General features: G+C 51.4%; 1 protein-coding gene across 5 annotated transcripts in view; it reads left to right on the top strand.

Moving 5' to 3' along the window:
- CHD9 (chromodomain helicase DNA binding protein 9) overlaps positions 1-17,727 on the top strand; it is a 2,197,083-nt gene that overhangs the window by 1,186,499 nt on the left and 992,857 nt on the right. The window lies entirely within an intron of this gene.

Raw genomic sequence — 17,727 nt, forward strand, 5'->3', positions numbered from 1 at the left:
TGTGACGCAGATTGTGCAGCCATTTCTGAGCAAGCAAATCAACAGTAGCATACCAGCAGCCAAGGTGAGAATTATTGGTACCCCGCCGTAGTGCTGGGAAAAATAGAGTGAAAAAATGCCGAAATCACACCAAATATAGTTTGGAATGAAGTCACAAGGCCAGAGCTTACCACTTGAAAAAAAAAAGGAGCCAAGCCACTTGTTGACGAGGCATGGAATATTGTGTGAATCAAAGTACCGAAATGTAGTGAGAGTTCAGTATTTAAAAGTGCATGCACCTCGATTCAGGTGTTTCCCACTTGAAGGACAAATGTTTTGCGGGAAGAAGTAAGGGCGACCTCTTTCTGGGACTATAGAGCCCTTATTCTGCTCATCTTATTGAACTCTGTTTTCAAGGTTGGAAGCGAAGGCCAGATGGACACATCGAGTCTCCCATGTGGAGGAGGGAAAAGCACATGTTCGAGGCATATGGGCTGCTGAATTAATATCTGTGCATAGATCGCCACCTAGTGTTGGGTCCGGATGATTGCACCTTGTTGTCCTGGAAGAGTCTTCGAAGTATCACGAGATAGGTGGCTCCTCCCCTGGACTACAGTGCGCATGGGCATCCTCTCCATCTTCAGATTGTTTTTTTCTGCCATTGGGTTCGGATGTTTTTCCTACACTCCAAGTTCGGAATCGAAACAAAACTTTTTTAAAGGCCAAAAGGCCTTCGACCTCGACAGTATTTTCGCTCGGTGCCTGTTGCTTCTATTAAACTTCCTATTTCTCTCCGGTCGTCGACGCGGGCCGTTAGGCCTTTCAACGCCACATGGGCCTATCGTCGATGGAACGAAGTCCATTTAAATTCTGCCCACAATGCCATTCCAAGTACCCGCATACTGACAGACATCCAGTATGCAACAAGTGCTTGTCACCGGACCATAGAGAAGAAGATTGCCTGGCCTGTGCCCAATTCCATTCCAAAAAGACGATCCGGAATCGACGGGCCGCTAGGCAAGAGATGCAGAGACCAGCACCAGAACCGGAAAACATTTTCGACGACGACCAATCAATCAATCACAGGCATTTATAGAGCGCTCTACTTACCCGGAGGGTCTCAAGGCGCTAGGGGGGGGTGGGGGTGTGCTGCTGCTACCCGAACAGCCAGGTCTTGAGCTTCTTCCTGAAGGTGAGGTGGTCTTGGGTCAGGCGCAGGTCGGTCGGGAGGGAGTTCCAGGTCTTGGCGGCCAGGTAGGAGAAGGACCTTCCTCCTGTTGTCGTTCTTCGGATGCGGGGGACGGCGGCGAGGGCGTGACTGGCTGATCGGAGGTGTCGTTTGGGAGCGTAGAAGTTGATGCGGTTGTTGAGGTAGCTCGGGCCTTGGTCGTGAAGAGCTTTGTGTGCGTGGGTAAGGAGACGGAAGGTGATTCTCTTGTTGACCGGGAGCCAGTGCAGGTCTTTTAGGTGTCCGGAGATGTGGCTGTGTCGTGGGATGTCGAGGATGAGTCTGGCTGAGGCGTTCTGGATCCGTTGGAGTCTCTTCTGGAGCTTGGCGGTGGTTCCGGCGTAGAGGGCGTTGCCGTAGTCCAGACGGCTGGTGACGAGTGCCTGGGTGACCGTCTTCCTGGTCTCGGTGGGGATCCACCGGAAGATCTTCCGTAGCATGCGCAGGGTGTTGAAGCATGACGAGGAGACGGCGTTGACTTGCTTGGTCATGGAGAGGGAGGAGTCCAGGATGAAGCCCAGGTTGCGTGCGTGGTCTGTCGGTTTGGGTGCGGTGCCCAGGGCGGGGGGCCACCAAGAGTCGTCCCAGGCGGAGGGCGAGGATCCCAGGATGAGGACTTCCGTCTTGTCCGAGTTCAGCTTCAGGCGGCTGGTCGACATCCACTCGGCTACCTCTTTCATCCCTTCGTGCAGGTTGGCTCTGGCGGCGGCGGGGTCGTGGATTCCGACGTTGCTGAGGCGCTGCACTAGGGTGCGGTGGCAGACGGTGTCGAAGGCCGTGGAGAGGTCTAGTAGGATGAGGGCCGCTGTTTCTCCGTTGTCCATCAGGGTTAGGATGTCATCGGTGGCAGCCATGAGGGCGGTCTCGGTGCTGTGGTTGGCTCGGAAGCCAGACTGTGAGGGGTCGAGGGATCCGTTCGTCTCGAGGAAGGCGGCCAGCTGCTTGTTGACGGTCTTCTCGATGACTTTGGCTGGGAACGGGAGCAGCGAGATGGGGCGGTAATTCTTGAGTTCGGTGGGGTCCGCTGTTGGTTTCTTGAGTAGAGCGCTGAGTTCGGCATGCTTCCAGCTCTCAGGGAAGGTGGCGGTGGTGAAGGAGGTGTTGATGATGTCACGCAGATGGGGTGCGATGACGGCGTCGGCCTTGTTGAAGACGTGGTGAGGGCAGGGGTCGGTCGGAGATCCGGAGTGGATGGAGTTCATCATGCGGACGGTTTCTTCGGTGCAGATCGGAGTCCAGGCGCGGAGGGTGGTGGTGGGGGGCGGTGGTTCGGTCGAGTTGGACGTGGCGTTCGTCGGTTGGGTGTTGAAGCTGTTGTGTATGTCCGCGATCTTGTTGTGAAAGTAGGAGGCGAGGGAGTTGCAGAGTTCTTGCGATGGGGTGATGTCGTTGTTTACGGCGTTGGGGTTGGAGAGCTCTTTCACGATGTTGAAGAGTTCCTTGCTGTTTTGTGCGTTGTTATCCAACCGGTCCTTGAATGCAGTTTTCTTGGTGTCGCGGATCAGTTGGTGATGCTTCCGGGTGGCAAGCTTGAGGGTGGTCATGTTGTCCGGTGTTGGCTCCCTTCTCCAGGCTTTCTCGAGGGCTCGGCAGTTCTTCTTGGAGCTCTTGAGTTAGTCGGTGAACCACGGGGCCTTCTTGCTGCCGGGTCTGCTGGGCGGGGTCCTCAGTGGGGCGAGTTCGTCCGCGCAGTTGCTGATCCACTTCGTGAGGTTGTCAGCGGCCTGGCTGGGGTTCGCTGAGCTGGCGGGAGGGTGCTGGCTCAGGGAAGCGGCGAGCTGGTCGGCTGTGATCTTGCTCCAGCTTCTGCGGGCGACCTGTTGCTGGTGGTGGTGGGTCGTCGTTCTTCTGAAGGTGAAGTGGACGCAGCTGTGGTCCGTCCAGTGGAGTCCTGTGGCGTGGCTGAAGGTGATGTCTTTGCTGGATGAGAAGACGGCGTCGAGTGTGTGTCCGGCGAGGTGGGTGGGGGTGGTCACCAGTTGCTTGAGTCCGAGGTTGTCGAGCAGGGTGGTGGTGTTGCGGTCGTTGTTGTTCTCCAGGTGGAAGTTGAGGTCCCCCAGGAGGATGTAGTCAGCGGAGGGGAGGGCATGCGGGCTGACGAAGTCGGCTATGTCCTCGCTGAATTGGGTGCGTGGTCCCGGGGGACGGTAGATCAGGGTGCCTCTGAGGGTGGTCTTGGGGTCGGTGTGGATCTGGAAGTGTAGGTGTTCGGCGGTGGTCAGGATGTCGTCGGTGTAGGTCGTGATGCGGATGGTGTCCCTGTGGATGATGGCGATGCCTCCTCCTATCTGGTTGGCGGTGCGGTCCCTCCGGGTGATCTTGTAGCCCTCTGGGATGGCGATGGCGATGTCGGGTGCTGAGGAGGCGTTCATCCAGGTCTCCGTGAGGAAGGCAACGTCAGGAGCAGTGGTGTCGATGAGGTTCCAGAGTTCGATGGCGTGTCTGTGGACTGAGCGGGTGTTGAGCAGGATGCACTTGAGGTGGTTGCTGCTGGTGTTCGTCTTGGCGGGTGCTGGTGCGAGGCAGGTCCGGATGCAGGTGAACTTGCAGGCGGTACAGCAGAAGGGTCCGTGGGAGCGTCTCGGGGTAGCACGGTAGCATCCCGGGACTCGTCCGTCGTTGAGTGCGATGAGTGTGGCGGCGTCGTACGTCCGGCGGGTGGGCTGGGAGCTGCGGGGGCCAGGGGTCCTGGCACTGGGCGCGGTCCAGGCACGGACAGGCGCAGACGGGCTTACCTTTGGCGCACCTTCGGCGCTCAATCGGTGCTCCCGCTGCGCGCGTCCGCTGCGCGGTCGCTGAGGGGGCGTCATAAGAGGGGAGCAGGGAGGGCGGGTCCGCAGGGAGGCGGGAAGGGGTTAACCAATCGTGTGGCGGGGGGGCGGGGCCGCAGGCAGGAGGCGCGGGAACGGGACCGGCAGAGCGGGCGGCCCAGCGGCGGCTGGGGCGCTGCTGGCGGCGTCGGCGAGGGTCAGCAGGTAGGCTGGGCTGCAGTGGCAGGCAAGGTGAGGAGCAGGGGGGCGACCAGGCCGGAGGCGTAAAAGACTCGGATCTAGAGATTGTGGCCGTCAAGGACGATTCAGAAGACCAACGGATCCCGCAAGGGCGAACTGTGAGTACACTGCCCCTGAAACCCACTCTACCGAGAACAAAGGCTCCGGTCGAGGCATCGCCAACAGGCCTTAGCCAAGATCAAGACACTGATTCGATAGCCCCGCATTCAATACGAATACCAAGAAAAAGCCTTTTGACACACCAGGCCCAAGTCACGTTCTCAAAAAACCAAAGGTTGTCGATCCGAAGGCTGAAGGACCGAAGGTCATCGTACCAAAAGTCGCAGACCCAAAGGCCGCTGAGCCGAAGCTCGACGTACCACGTAAGCCTATACAACCAAAGACCATCGACCCGAAAAGGGGTGTCGACTCTAACGTCGCACCGAAAAAGGCGGTCGAACCGAAACCGAAGTCCAACCGAAGAAGGTTGCGCCAAAGCCAATCGACCTGAGCACAACTGCTCCGAAAAAGACAGTCGAACCGAAGAAACCAATCGATTGGACAAAGAACCAAAAAAGGTCGAACCTCCGAAAAACCGGTCCGACCTACAAGTCCGGTCGATCCGAAAACAAGCCTTGACCCGAAGTAGGCTGAAAAGATACCTAAGCCTATCAAACCGACAAAAACTGTCGGTCCAAAAACAAAAGTCGATCCAAAAAAGACAAAACCCAAGGATTAGACTACAAAACCAAGGACAGTGGAAGAAGATTCTTTCATCCTGATCCTATTGAAGAGGAACAAAACAAACTGTACATAGACACCGAGACTGGCAAAGTAACAGTTTACCGCAAAAAGAAGAGACCAGTGGACACTGAACCTTCTTCACCAATTCCTCTAAAGAAAAAGAGAGACTCTGCCACTTCTCCACTGAGACCTTTCGAACCTGTCTCTCCTACTAAACCTACCACACCTTATACCCCTTACTCTCCTACACATTCTGAGTATAATGTAGATTATGCAGAAGATGATCCTGAACAGGATTGTAACTATCCACAGGCCCCAGAAACACAAGATAACACATGGGACAACCAACAAGACCCATATGATACACATCCCATCCCTGACACCTCCTACCCAGTTAAACCATCACCCACAGATGATACAGTGGCATTTAACCTACTATTGGATAGGGCCGCACTATACCACAATGTTGATATGCATAGTGACTCAATAGAGGAGGATTTCCTTTTTGATACATTTGCCTCTTCTGATGGAACAGTTAGAACACTCCCTATGTTAAAGGGTGTACTAAAACACGGAACTGATATATTTAGGGATACAGCTAGACGATGTGTTATCACCCTAGGGTTGAGAAGAAATATAGGCCTACCCCTACAGACCCTACATACATTAGAGGTCAACTACCACTTGATTCACTAGTTGTAGCTAATGCACGAAAGAGGGCTAACTCTCAAACAACTGGAGAAGCGCCACCTCCCGATAAAGAATCCAAAATTCTTGAAGCCTCAGGAAAAAGAGTAGCTGCACAGGCAGCCAATTCATGACGAATAGCTAACACACAGGCTCTACTAGCTCGCTATGATAGCGTATACTACGATAGACTAGAGAGCATACTGCAACATTTACCTGAGCCATTCAAAGAACAAGCTGATGCTCTTATTCAGGAGGGGAAGCTCCTTACAAATGCTTCCAATAAATGTGCATTAGACGCAGCAGATACCGTAGCGAGATCCATTAATACTAGTGTCTTGCTAAGACGGCACGCATGGCTACGCATCTCAGGCTTTAAAAGCGAGGTGCAATCTACTATTCTAAACCAGCCGGTTAATCCAGACTTCCTATTTGGCCCAGCAGTAGATAATATTCTTGATAAAATGAAAAAAGACACAAACTGCAAAATCAATGGGTGCACTGCAGTTCCAAAAGCATAAAAGTTCCTTTCGGCGCTCATCATACAGAGGAGGTGCACGAGGCAACTCTTGCCTTCTTCCTCCTTGGGAAATGTGGTGGCGGCGGACTCTGCCCGCAACCTCGGAGTCATGTTTAACTCTAACCTCCAGCTGGACGGTTTTGTTAATAAAACCATTTCCACATGCATGCTGCTACTCCGTACCTTGCGGAATATCCTCCCCCTGCTTCCGTTCCAGGCTAGACCAGAGGTGGTGCGTGGCATTATCCTTAGCAGGATAGATTATTGTAATGCACTGCTTCTGGGGGCCTGGCACTTTGATCAATAAGCTGCAGCGCATTCAAAACATGGCTGCGAAGCTGGTTCTTTCTAGGGCGCGAGCTGCCTCCTCCTCCCTTGCACTTAAAGACCTCCACTGGTTGCCAGTTCAACAGCGAATTCTGTTTAAATCATCCTGCCTGGTCTTTAAGGCTCTACATGACCAAGGTCCAGTCATGCTACAGAACCTCTTTTCTTGGTACCACGCAGCGAGACCTTTACGCTCCTCTTCATTACATCTGGTGGTGGTTCCGAGGATGCACAGGCTACGGATGGGGGGCCGGTCCTTTGGTCACGCAGCTGCCAAGCTCTGGAATTCCCTCCCTCTGTCCTTGAGGAGCTTGGAGGACCTTCCATCCTTAAAGAAAAGTCTGAAAACTCATCTCTTCCCTAGAACAGCTTAAACAACGTGTCTGTGTAGATGGTTCAGTAGAGTCTAAAGCGCCAGGATACCCTTTGGGTGGCAGATTCGCGCTATACAAGTGCACAATACATACATACATACATACATACATACATACATACATACATACATACATACATACATACATACATACATAAAGCCAATACCCAGTCCACCTTCAATAAAGGTTCCAATCGAGGTGGCTACAGAGGAAATATCAATAAGGGTAAAGGACTTGGAGGCAATAACAACAGAGCCTCCAATGCCACAAAACAGTGACTTCAATACACTACCTCCAGACCACATAACACCGGTCGGAGGAATAATACAACAGTTTCTACTAGTCTGGAACAACATCACCACAGGCAGGTGGGTAAGACAAATTATCCAGTATGGCTACTGTCTGGAACTGACTTCTACTCCACCCAACATACCACCCAGACACCGTCCAATGTCCACAGAACACATTGCCCTGTTACAACAAGAGGTGAAAAGCATGCTGGAAAAAGGGGCCATAGAGCCAGTCCCTTTCCATCACCAAGGAATAGGAGTATACTCACTATACTTCCTCATTCCCACATATGGACAGGTCCCTCAGACCAATACTGGACCTCAGACCCCTAAACCAGTTTATACTTTCGGAGCACTTCCACATGATCACTCTACAGCAAGTCCTCCCGTTGCTAAAGCAAGGAGACTTCCTAGCAACCTTAGACCTAAAGGACGCTACTTCCACATACCTATACATCCTTCTCTTAAAAAGTATCTCAGGTTCACAATACAAAACCAGCACTATCAATTCAAAGTTCTCCCCTTTGGGGTGACCACAGCTCCAAGAGTGTTCACAAAATGTCTAGTGACAGTAGCTGCACATCTAAGGAGACAACACATTCACGTGTATCCATACCTGGACGATTGGCTGATACAAGCAAAATCGTACGAACAGTGCAAAAGCCATATGTCTCAAACACTTCAGCTACTACACAGCTTAGGCTTTTCAATAAACTACCCAAAATTCCACCTACAACCATCCCACATACAGCAATATCTGGGAGCTACCATAAATACCTCGGTGGCAAAGGCATATCCAAACGCAGCAAGGATAGCCAGTATGAAAATGCTCATTCGCAAATTCCAACCACAACACTCCCTGTCAGCTCGAGTGTTCATGCAGCTCATAGGCATGATGGCCTCCTGCATTTTCATTGTCCCTCATGCCTGACTTCACATACGTCCTCTGCAGCAATGCCTGGAAAAACAGTGGAACCAAACTCAGGGACTATTAAAGGACCTAGTGTTGGTAAACAGTCGTGCATACAACTCTCTGCAGTGGTGGAACCCACAAAACCTTTCCAAAGGACGACTGTTCCAAGAGCAGGTTCCACAAATAGTGATAACAGCGGACGCATCACTGTTAGGTTGGGGAGCCCACGTACTACAATACACAGTGCAAGGGCTATGGACAACCCAACAGAAAGAATTGCATATCAACCATTTGGAGTTGCTAGCAATATTTCTAGCTCTAAAAGCATTCCAGAAACACCTGTACAACAAGACTGTGTTGATCCGGACGGACAACATGACAGCCATGTACTACATACAGAAACAGGGAGGAACGCGCTCTCTACAACTGTCTCACTTAGCGCAAAGCATATGGAAGTGGGCAATTCAAAAAAACATCTTTCTCCTGGCAGAATACCTCCCAGGGAAGGACAATCAGATAGTGGATCTGCTCAGCAGACACAGCCATCAGCTTCACGAATGGGAGATTCACCCTCAAGTCCTCCAACCATTCTTTTAAAAATGGGGGCACCAAGAAATAGACCTGTTTGCCACAAAAGAAAACTCAAAATGCCAGTACTTTGCCGCCAGGTCCCCAAATCCAATGTCACAGGGCAATGCGATATGGATGAACTGGTCAGGCAGATTTGCGTACGCTTTTCCCCCAGCTCCGCTAATTTCGCTAGTGGCACGCAAACTACGGCAACAGTCAGTCACAATGATCCTAGTTGCTCCTACATGGGCCGGCATCCATGGTACACGACGTTCCTAGAACTCTCAGTAGTGCCTCATCAAAGACTACAACTCACACCCAGTCTTCTGACTCCAAGTCATGGAGAAATCAAACACCCAGATCCCAATCAATTGAACCTAGCGATCTGGCTCCTGAAGTCTTAGAGTTCAAATACCTAAACTTCCCTCCAGACTGCATGAACATCATTAAGGAGGCAAGAAGGCCAACTACTAGGGCATGTTAGCAGCTATATGGAAGATATTTGTTATTTATTGTAACTATAACTAAATCAATCCATTAGATGCTTCTATACAAAATATCATAGGTGCAGCCTAGCTTATTCTTCTATTGTAACAATAACTAAATCAATCCATTAGAAGCTTCTATACAAAATATCAAAGGTGCAGCCTAGCTTATTCTTCTATAAGACTACACTTAGCTGCTATAGCAGCATACTTCCAAAACAGACAACACCTTTCACTGTTTAGAGTACCAGCAATCAAAGCTTTCATGGAGGGCCTTAAGAGTAATTCCTCCAAAAAAAACACCTTCACCAGTCTGGAATCTAAACGTTGTACTCACCAGACTTACGGGGCCTCCTTTTGAACCCTAATTTCTCACATGGAAAGTGGCTTTCCTTGTTGCGATTACCTCACTTAGAAGAGTTAGCGAGCTACAATCACTAACTATCCAAGAACCCTTTATGCAAGTACACGCAAACAGGGTAGTACTTAGAACAAACCCTAAGTTTATGCCAAAAGTCATATCCAATTTCCATATCAACCAATCTATAGATCTGCCAGTGTTATTCCAAAATCCACAGTCAGTAGCTGAAAGAGCCCTACACACCCTAGATGTCAAAAGAGCTCTGCTATATTATATTGACAGGACAAAGGCATTCAGAAAAACAAAACAGTTGTTTGTTGGTTTCGCACCACAACATAAAGGAAATCCCATATCAAAGTCAGGAATAGCCAGATGGATAGTTAAATGCATTCAAATTTATCAAAAAGCTAAACGTACTTTAACAGTCCCCCCAAGAGCACACTCCATGTGCAAAATGGGGGCATCCATGGCTTTCCTAGGGAATATTCCTCTTGAGGATATCTGTAGAGTAGCCACATGGGCTACCATACACACTTTCACAAAACATTATTGTGTAGACGTACATTCCAAACAGCAAGCTGCTGTAGGACAGGCTGTTCTTAAAACTCTTTTTCAAACTGCTGGAGCTGGCACAGGTGACCACCCCTAGAGGAGATACTGCTATACAGTCTATGCACAGATATGAATTCAGCAGCCTACATGCCTCGAACGGAATATGCTACTTACCAGTATGCATCTGTTCTTGGCATGTAGGGCTGCTGACATTCATATCGCCCACCCTCCTCCCCGGTGCCTGTTACAGCTGTAGCAGTCTCTCTTTTGCATGGCCATTTCTTACTGTACTATACTCCATCTCTGCCACAATGGCGAAAAACAATCTGAAGATGGAGAGGATGCCCATGCGCACTGTAGTCCAGGGGAGGAGCCACCTATCTTGTGATACTTCAAAGACTCTTCCAGGACAACAAGGTGCAATCATCCGGACCCAACACTAGGCGGCGATCTATGCACAGATATGAATGTCAGCAGCCTACCTGCCAAGAACAGATGCATACTGGTAAGTAGCATATTCCTTTTACAGCAAAGCACACGTTGGGAGACAGTCACATTGGACGGAATCCCTACCAACATACCGCAGCAATCTTCATTATTTAAAAGTATATAGCTACCGTTAGCTAGCAGTGTGAAAGTTGGTGTTATTGCTGGCACTGGATTTCCTCTTAAAATGCAGGCTACATTTGGCGCCTGCGTGTTACACGAGCCGTGCAATTGTATGTTCTTGCAAACTAGTGAGTGATCAGGTGTAGAGTGCACTCCTCACCTTTTAAATTAACGTCTTTACCCTCCCTCAGGCACCTATATGTGAATGGTAGAGACCAAACGTCATGGAGATAGGCGTTTCCCAATGGTTCATATCTTCCTATGGCATAGTGTTTCATGCAAGAATTGAACTTCAACAAAGGGAAGGGCAGTGTTATTAACCCATGAATGAGCCATACAGCTGAATCAGATTCGGCAAAAGAAAATGGTAAAGGTTCCAATTTTTCAATTTGCAAAAGTGAATATGCTGCAGCCTTCATGGACATAAACTGTTGTTTTTCAGTTAAATTAAACAGTAAAAATAGGGAAGGGGTATTCATGTAGTCCCGAGGCACTTTCCCTGATTTTAAAGTTTGTAAAGTCCACTGGCTTTCGTCACTGCCTCCAGGGCAGGTTACGGTGTTACAACCAACACGCGTTACCCCCTCTACATCGCTCTCTTTCAGAATCGCCATCTGTACTGCAGTCATAACTTTCTCGACAGTAGAAAATCGCATTTCAGCCGAAGTGTACAAGTGTGACTTGTAGGCAATAGGGACTGTCTCCTTCATTAAACTTCAAGTACGTGAAACACACTGCACCTGGCACAATTCTTATTACCAGGTTAATGTGGTTGTCACAAGTCAGTAGATATTTAGATTCAAGAAGATCAGACTGCAAAGATTGCAGTAAAACTGAATGTTCTGGAAGCCAGCAAGATTTGGTAATAGTAGGTTGTATCAAGGCATATAGTGGCTTGATGCGCTGGGCATTATCGGGTATGTAAGTACGCCCAAAATTTCAAAAACCCAGTAAAGATTGTTGTTTTTTCAGACTTGTTGGAGCGTGTAACTGCTCATTTCTCCAGGAAGTGAGGTGCTAAACCTCGACCTTCATTGTTGATCTCATAGATCAGTTACAACACTGTGTACTCTGAAATGTGTGTTTTAGCAAAGGTAAATTTGTAACCGAAGTCCGCAAACATAACAATGATGCGGTCTACGCGACACCGATGCGGCCATAATTTGTCGTCTGTGTGATAAATATCATCAACATACGAGCATGCATCAGGGTCGAGTCTCTCTAAAAGAGAGGCAATCCGAGTGGCAAAGATGCCTGGGCTGTTCTTGTAGCCCATGGCTACTCTTTTAAACTGGTTTTGTTTGCTGCCAGAAGTAAAGGCTGTCCATTCACTACTAAGAGAGGTCAGGTTATGGCTAAAAAAGACATTGGATATGACCAGTTTGTATTTAAACCTTTTCCTCACGAGACTACCCACCAGAACTGTGAGTATTCTGTACCGCGCAGGTCCGACAATGAGTTTAAATGCCGGTAATCAAATACTAGGTGGTAAGACCCATCCTGTTTGGTTACAGTGACATACATGTTTCAATCACACCTTGATACTCCAATTGATCAAGGATTTCTGCAACTGGAGCTTTCGCTTCACGCCGCATGGGATATTTGGGTTGAGGCTGTGAGAAGTTGGCCTGATATTCCATGCTCACTATTCTAGTGATCACTATGTATCAGTCCAAACAACCCTTATGGTGATTGGTTGTAAGTCAACCGATAGATCAGCTATCCTAGTAGCATGGACAAGAGCAATCTTCGGGCTAAACTCTAGAGGGCGTGTTAAGCCAGCTGTTATACCATCACATATACCCCTTGAACACCAAGTGAAAGGACACCACACACGTGTTATGAAAATAAACAGTGTATTTATTTAGATCACAACAGCCCTGTACTCTTTATGAGGACAGGGTACTAAGCACACAACAAAACTCTTACGAAAATACTTTAAGTTGCACAATTTACACAAATGCCCGAGGGGCACGAAAAACCATATACTACAAAAGTGGAATGCGAAATTACTAGCAGGTAAGTACTGGACTAATAGGCTTTGGAATCGCTAGGACTACGTTACTGAACCTTCAGATTACTAGTAGGAGGCCTAGGGGACTCGGGTGCAGAGTGTGCACTCTCACGCAGGATGCGGGACAAAGTCTATGGGAGCTAGTAAAAGCAAAGTTAGTGTTCTCGGGCGAACCCGATAAGGTAGGTCGAAAACGACAGTGGATCTGGACCCTTGGATAGTGAGGCTATGCTGGGGCACCGAAATGCAGAAGTTACCTAGCCCAGGGGCTGCGGCTGCATAGCTCTGAAAAGACGTCGGGAATCCTCGTTGACGAACCAGGAGCCTGAAGAAGAGTTGCTGGCAGGCGACCAGTGAAGATTGTTCGAAGTGATCCAAGCCTGGATCGAAGATGGATGACACCTGAAAGCAGAGGGGACCAAGTTCTTAATCACTAGCCAGTGATCAGATGGGCACCAGGATGGCACCGGATGGGAGTCACCTCGACCAGGTGAGTGGGCGACGCTGGGCTCTGCAGTCTCACGGACCAGGAGGCCTTGTTGGCGACCAGGATGGAGGTGCGAGCTGTCCCACGATGGTTGATGCTGTCGACGTCGCTGGACCCAGGATTGGGGCAACAAGTCTTGGCAAATTCAAGCCCACGCGGTGGACTCAAAATGGCGTCTGGAGTGGACCAGGAGGGTCCGGGGTGCTCCTCTTTTGGAAGGGAGCAAGGGCCAGTCTGGAGCAACCAGACCAGCAGTGGTGATGTCGTCGGGCGTCGTCGGGAAGGCCACAAGCCAGCGGGCTAGTAGCCAGACAACGCTGTGAGCAGCAAAAAGCAGAAGGCCCCCACGCAGATCTCGTGGATGCTGGGGGGCTGGACTTCGGTGCTGGAGCTGCTCAGGGTCGGGGCTTCTCGGACCCCAAAGCACTCACCAGAGGATCCCTTGGCGGTCGTGCTGGATAGAAGTCGTGCAGTTCTGATGATGGCCGGTCCCTCGAGGTCTCGTCGCACCTACGGTTCTCAACTTAGCTGTAGAGGTAGGTAGAGGTCAGAGGTGCCAGGGAAGCCGGGTCTCGTCGAGCTGGTCAGTCGGATTCCGGAGGAAGGACGTGCAGCAAACCGCAGAGTTCTTGATGGTGCCTGCGGGTGCAGGGTGACTACTCCTTAGCCACAAGGGAGAAATCTTGAGAAGAAGTCGCGAGTTCCTTTCGTAGAAAGTAGTTTCTTGATTCAAAGATGATCTAATTTGGAAGGGTCCCCGCTCCTGCCTTTATCCTAAAGAAAGGGGTGGGTACGCGACTAGGTCCTGCCCTAGGGGTGGGACCAGGAAGGGGGGTGGTTACACCCCTCTCCCATGCCGAACTTTCCCCAGCTCAGGGGCTGGTGTGCCCCTGGAACTGGTTGTAGCCGGCAGATGCGTAGTGAGCACCGGGGTGCCACTTGCAGTCACCTTCCTGTAAAGCCCTGCCTACCCAGGATACACAAAACCCTGTCTAGGATGGTGCTAGCACCGCCCCTGACAGGAAACCCTTTGTCCAAGCTCCCCTCGCTGGAAGGACTCCCAGCTGCAGGGGGTCAGACTCGTGTCTGTGGTGGCAGCATCCATTTTGTGATGCTGAGGCTTGAGTTAACTTTAACCGGGGTTCACAGTTACATACATGTCGTGTCCCTCTAGAAGGGTGGAATGCTAACCCCGTCGCCAGAATTGGCGAGGGGTTAGTATTCCAATTCGTATGACACCTTACTCGACATGTTTTGATAAAGCGATACCAAAGATAGCATTTAACCGCGAGGATTATAATGCACTTAAGAGTATATGGTATGCGTTATCATGGAACAGCTATTAGGACTTGGTTCCGCAAGCTGCAAACGGGCTCAGCTCATGCCAGAGCACCATCTCACACGATTCCAAGCACTCTGCCTTCAGGATTGTCAAGGCCTGCCATAGGAGTGACTGATAGGAATCTGTGTGTCCATTTTTAGGGTTAGATATAGTTATACTATATCTAAAGCAAAGGGTGATTACACCACCTTGCCCCAGCTGTCGTGCAGCCAGTTGTGTCAGATTTAGATGGCCATCCAGGGGTGGCATAATACATGCTGCAGCCCCTGGTAGGCCCTGGGTACACCTATGCCCTGAGTTACAGGGTCTGATAAGGTGGCCCAGTACCAATTGGAAATGTACCTAAGGTACATGGAATCCATTTTAGAGAGAAAGCAGTAGGCCTGGGGTCCTGATTGGCAGGGCCCCAGGTCAACTAAGTCAGAAAACCAGCAAAACACCAGGCAAAAAGTTGGGGGCAACCATAGTCAGGTATCCACCTTCCTACAGAGGCTGTCGCATTGACCCTAATGGAATCTCATGCCTGGGCGAAAGTTTGTCCCATCTGCATTGAGTACGGTACAAAGCCGGTGCAAGCACCTTAGCCCACTCTTCTGCAAAATTCTGAGCCGGCTCCTTCGGTACCGTGTGAGCGAAACTGGGGAGAATTAACGCCTCCATTCTTGGTTCGGCTAAAACGAATGGTGGGGGGCAGTCTTCTTCCACTAACACAATGTTATATGTGGAAGTTGTTGGAACCGGCCTCGTGGCGTGGTCCCACTCCTCCCTCATGGCAACCCCTGTCCTCCGGCCTGAAGCAACCCCCTTCACCCTTCACGAGGGCCGCCACTCATGGCGACCCCTACTCGCCCCACGCTGCTGGTCCGACCCCTATCCCGGGCCACCCTCTCAGGCCCCGACTCCATCTTGGGCCTTCCAAGTCCGGGCCTTGTGCCCGGGGCCGACCTCTGCCGCGGCCCCAGCAAAGCCCTGACATCGAGGCACCAAGATCCGACCAGGTGGTAAAACGGCAACTTGACGGATCAAGGAGGAGGAGAGTTTCAAAGGCCCTCCAGCCGTCCCCGGACGCCTGGTTTCGATCGCCCTCCGGCCTCCCTGGGCGGTGGCTCCTCCGGCCTCCCTGGGCGGTGGCTCCACCCCCCTGCTAGGTGTCTTGACACTCATCCCGGCCCCTCTGACCCCCAGGTGCGAGGGTCCGGACATCAAAGGACTCCAGACCTATATCTGGGGCAGCTCTGAAATGGGTCGGTAGTTGTATCCTGGAGTCGAGAGCCCTGCAGGTTGAACCGCGGCTGACCCTGAGACGAACTCACTACGGAACCCTGAACCATCTTCGGAACCCTGCTGGCCCTGCCGCGGCCCGACCTCGCTGAATCATCTTCGGAGCCCTGCTGGCGCTACCACGGCCCAACCCCGAGGAACCCCCCAGCTCGAGGATTGAGAGCTGAGCGCAGGGTATCCCTGGACCATGCTGGTACCAAGATTGCCCGGCTACCCCCTTCCCACAGTTACCGAAACCTTAAGGATCCCTCGATCCATTTGTACATATATTGCTGAGATAACCTGCCTTGATTGCTGATAAAGACGTTAAGAATCTATCCTTGTGTGGTGTCCCTTTGTAGTAGTGTGATTGCTCGCCTGTACGATTCTAGGAGAGGAACCTCGCCAGGAGGCCTCTCGACGGCGCTCGGCCAACTCCAGAAGGAGAGCTGGGTCTCGGGGTGGTCGGCCAGACAACCTCGGCCTCCCCCCTAGGATCGCCTTTCTAACATTAATGGCAGGCGGTGCGATCCGAGCCGACGCAAATCGTACAGAGAGTGACTCACCCACTACTGACAAACACTACAACCATGACTACCAAGGAAACCAGACCGACCACGGAGTTCCAGAAGGAACGGTTGGAAGATATAACCACAAAGAATTGAAACAATTCTGCAAGGACCTGGGCATCGCTACCACTGGACTAAGCACCAAGGACGATTTCAAGCAGGCCCTACAAACATGGGTAGAGTCAGGAGCAACGCCACCCCAGAACGAAGACAACACGATCCCAGATGTGCACCCAGAAACCATCACAACCGCAGCAGAGTAAAGAAATACCCACGTAAACGCGGGCCTCTCCCACGAAGACGCCCGAGAGTGAGAAAGGAGCAGGCTCCACGAATTGGAGCTCGCCCGACTCCGTCTGGACGGAGAACTACAGCTGGCCGAGAAAAAGATAGCCCTTGAGCAACTACGGCTGCAAGGGGACCTGGAGGAGAAACTAAGGCAGAGGGACTTGGAGGAGAAGAAGCTCACGTTCGAGCACGAGCGTGGTTTAAAAACTTGAGATCAAGGCCAAAAATGGGGAGGCCGGCGCCTCCGGGAACCGGAGCCCACCTCCTCCTGCGGACACGAAGGTCCACATCCCCAAAGATGTCATCAGAGAATGCTATAAAAACGACGACATCCAACAATGGTTTAAGGCCTACGAGGTAGCCATGACCTCGCACCGGGTCCCGCTAAAAGACTGGGGTGGCGGCTTGTGGGGGAAGTTCGTCAACTAAGGGAGAGACGCCCTACTGGAGCTCCCAGACACCGAGATGACCTCTCACGAACATATGAAAGCCGCCCTCCTTACTCGCTATGGACTCACCCCCGAGATGTACCGGCAGCGATTCCGAGACTGTAAGAAAATCCCCGGTACTACATGGGTGGAGTATGTGAACTTCTATAGTAGAGCCCTAGAGGGGTGGATCAAAGGCAGCCAAGTCACCACCTACGAGCAGCTGTTCAACCTCATTGTATGGGAGCACCTTTTCAACAACTGTTTTGTCGAACTCAGGCAGCATCTCCTCGACAGCAAGCTGACCGAGCCACGTAAACTCTGTGTCGAGGTCGATCGTTGGGAGAGCACCCGGGTCCCCCGGAACTCGATGGGAGACCACGGCCGAGCTCCCCAGGGGCCCCACCGTCCCCGAGGCGGCGGAGGAGGCCGGAACAGAAACCAAGACTCCCCCGTGGTGCCTCCCCCGACCCACACTTCACCCTCCCTGGCCAGAAGATGGGCCCCCCCAGCACGGCCGGGGCCCCGCTCGAATGTGATCTGCCACAAATGCCAGCAACACGGTCACTATGCCAATGACCCCAACTGCCCAATGAACCAGCGATCCGGCGCCACCGGTCTGCCAAACCGCCAGATCGCGGCCGCCTCCCTGGGAGAGGAAAGGGGCCAAGAAGAGAACTATGACCAAGACCAGACCGAGTGGGAGCCTA

The sequence above is a fragment of the Lissotriton vulgaris genome, chromosome 12, assembly GCF_964263255.1.
Source record: "Lissotriton vulgaris chromosome 12, aLisVul1.2, whole genome shotgun sequence".
NCBI lineage: Eukaryota > Metazoa > Chordata > Amphibia > Caudata > Salamandridae > Lissotriton > Lissotriton vulgaris.